Source organism: Natator depressus, chromosome 28 (assembly GCF_965152275.1).
Source record: "Natator depressus isolate rNatDep1 chromosome 28, rNatDep2.hap1, whole genome shotgun sequence".
Classification (NCBI taxonomy): domain Eukaryota; kingdom Metazoa; phylum Chordata; order Testudines; family Cheloniidae; genus Natator; species Natator depressus.
In genome coordinates, this window is record NC_134261.1 from 10,445,709 (window position 1) to 10,448,208 (window position 2,500).

Here is a 2,500-nt window from a genome sequence, read left to right on the forward strand (position 1 = left end):
TAGACTTTTTTTCAGCCTTTTCCTCCGGGTTGACCTGGTGTCCCGGGGGGACTTAGACTTTTTTTCAGCCTTTTCCTCCGGGTTGACCTGGTGTCCCGGGGGGACTTAGACATTTTTTTCAGCCTTTTCCTCCGGGTTGACCTGGTGTCCCGGGGGGACTTAGACTTTTTTTCAGCCTTTTCCTCCGGGTTGACCTGGTGTCCCGGGGGGACTTAGACATTTTTTTCAGCCTTTTCCTCCGGGTTGACCTGGTGTCCCGGGGGGACTTAGACATTTTTTTCAGCCTTTTCCTCCGGGCTGACCTGGTGGCCGAGCGTCTCGCCGTCCGCGGCCGGAGCTAGAGATGCCCCCCCCCCCAGGCCAGCCTGCGAAGCCGCGGCCAGGATCGGGCCCCTGGAAGTCTGACTAAAAATTTTCACCGACCCCAAAAACGGTTAGGGGGGGCCTCATAAAGCCTCCGGAGCGAAAAAAAAAAAAACGGAAAAAAGGATCGGGCCCACCCGAGGCAGGGGAGTCAGTAAGGGAAAGGGGACGAGGCGGCCCGGAGCCGGGTGCCCGGAGCCGGGTGCCGGCGGCCAGGATCGGGCCCCTGGAAGTCTGAAAAATTTTTTTCACCGACCCCCAAAGTGGTATTGGGGGGGGCTCATAAAGCCTCCGGAGCGAAAAAAAAAAAAAACGGAAAAAAGGATCGGGCCCACCCGAGGCAGGGGAGTCAGTAAGGGAAAGGGGACGAGGCGGCCCGGAGCCGGGTGCCCGGAGCCGGGTGCCCGCGGCCAGGATCGGGCCCCTGGAAGTCTGAAAAAAATTTTTTCACCGACCCCCAAAGTGGTGTTGGGGGGGGCTCACGAAGCCTCCGGAGCGGAAAAAAAAAAACGGAAAAAAGGATCGGGCCCACCCGAGGCAGCGGAGTCAGTAAGGGAAAGGGGACGAGGCGGCCCGGAGCCGGGTGCCCGGAGCCGGGTGCCCGCGGCCAGGATCGGGCCCCTGGAAGTCTGAAAAAAAAATTTTCACCGACCCCCAAAGGGGTGTTGGGGGGGGGCTCATGAAGCCTCCGGAGCGAAAAAAAAAAACGGAAAAAAGGATCGGGCCCACCCGAGGCAGGGGAGTCAGTAAGGGAAAGGGGACGAGGCGGACCGGAGCCGAGTGCCTACGGCCATACCGGACGGAAGGCCCCCGATCCCGTCCGATCTCGGAAGGTAAACCGTCCCGGGCCTGGCTAGTACTTGGATGGGTGACCGCCTGGGAATCCCAGGTGCCGTAGGCAGCTTTTCCCGCTGCGAGCCAGCTCTCTCCTTTTCTGGGGAACAAGGGCAGGGTCGCCCTGCCAGGGGCCCTGGGGCTGAAGTCCCTGCCGGCCACCAGGTCAACCCGGAGCCTGCCCCTCTGCGGCCAGCAGGTCAACCCCATACCGGCAGGGGGTTGACCTGGTGGCCGGGAAGCAGAGCGGCCAGCAGGTCAACCCCATACATTCAGCGGGTTGACCTGGTGGACGGGAAGGAAAGCGGCCAGCAGGTCAACCCCATACTTTCAGCGGGTTGACCTGGTGGCCGGGAAGGAAAGCGGCCAGCAGGTCAACCCCATACATTCAGCGGGTTGACCTGGTGGCCGGGAAGGAAAGCGGCCAGCAGGTCAACCCCATACATTCAGCGGGTTGACCTGGTGGCCGGGAAGGAAAGCGGCCAGCAGGTCAACCCCATACATTCAGCGGGTTGACCTGGTGGCCGGGAAGGAAAGCGGCCAGCAGGTCAACCCCATACATTCAGCGGGTTGACCTGGTGGCCGGGAAGGAAAGCGGCCAGCAGGTCAACCCCATACATTCAGCGGGTTGACCTGGTGGCCCGAAAGCAAACCGGCCACCAGGTCAACCCGGAGCCTGCCCCCGCGGGCAGGGGCCAAGCGGACCCCCCTCCGCCCGGGCTTGCCCTGCTCCGAGCCGGGGCTTAATCCCCGTCCGGCCACCAGGTCAACCCGGAGCCTGCCCCTCTGCGGCCAGCAGGTCAACCCCATGCCGGCAGCGGGTTGACCTGGTGGCCGGGAAGGAAAGCGGCCACCAGGTCAACCCCATACTTTCAGCGGGTTGACCTGGTGGCCGGGAAGGAAAGCGGCCACCAGGTCAACCCCATACTTTCAGCGGGTTGACCTGGTGGCCGGGAAGGAAAGCGGCCAGCAGGTCAACCCCATACATTCAGCGGGTTGACCTGGTGGCCGGGAAGGAAAGCGGCCAGCAGGTCAACCCCATACATTCAGCGGGTTGACCTGGTGGCCGGGAAGGAAAGCGGCCAGCAGGTCAACCCCATACATTCAGCGGGTTGACCTGGTGGCCGGGAAGGAAAGCGGCCAGCAGGTCAACCCCATACATTCAGCGGGTTGACCTGGTGGCCGGGAAGGAAAGCGGCCAGCAGGTCAACCCCATACATTCAGCGGGTTGACCTGGTGGCCGGGAAGGAAAGCGGCCAGCAGGTCAACCCCATACATTCAGCGGGTTGACCTGGTGGCCGGG

The 2,500-nt window shown here is 62.7% G+C and overlaps 1 non-coding gene across 1 annotated transcript; it reads left to right on the forward strand.

Moving 5' to 3' along the window:
• Positions 1-1,145: 1,145 nt before the first annotated feature.
• Positions 1,146-1,264, forward strand: LOC141979755 (5S ribosomal RNA). Its single transcript, XR_012637148.1, has one exon. It is a non-coding gene; the product is annotated as a 5S ribosomal RNA (ribosomal RNA).
• The last annotated feature ends 1,236 nt before the right edge of the window (positions 1,265-2,500 follow it).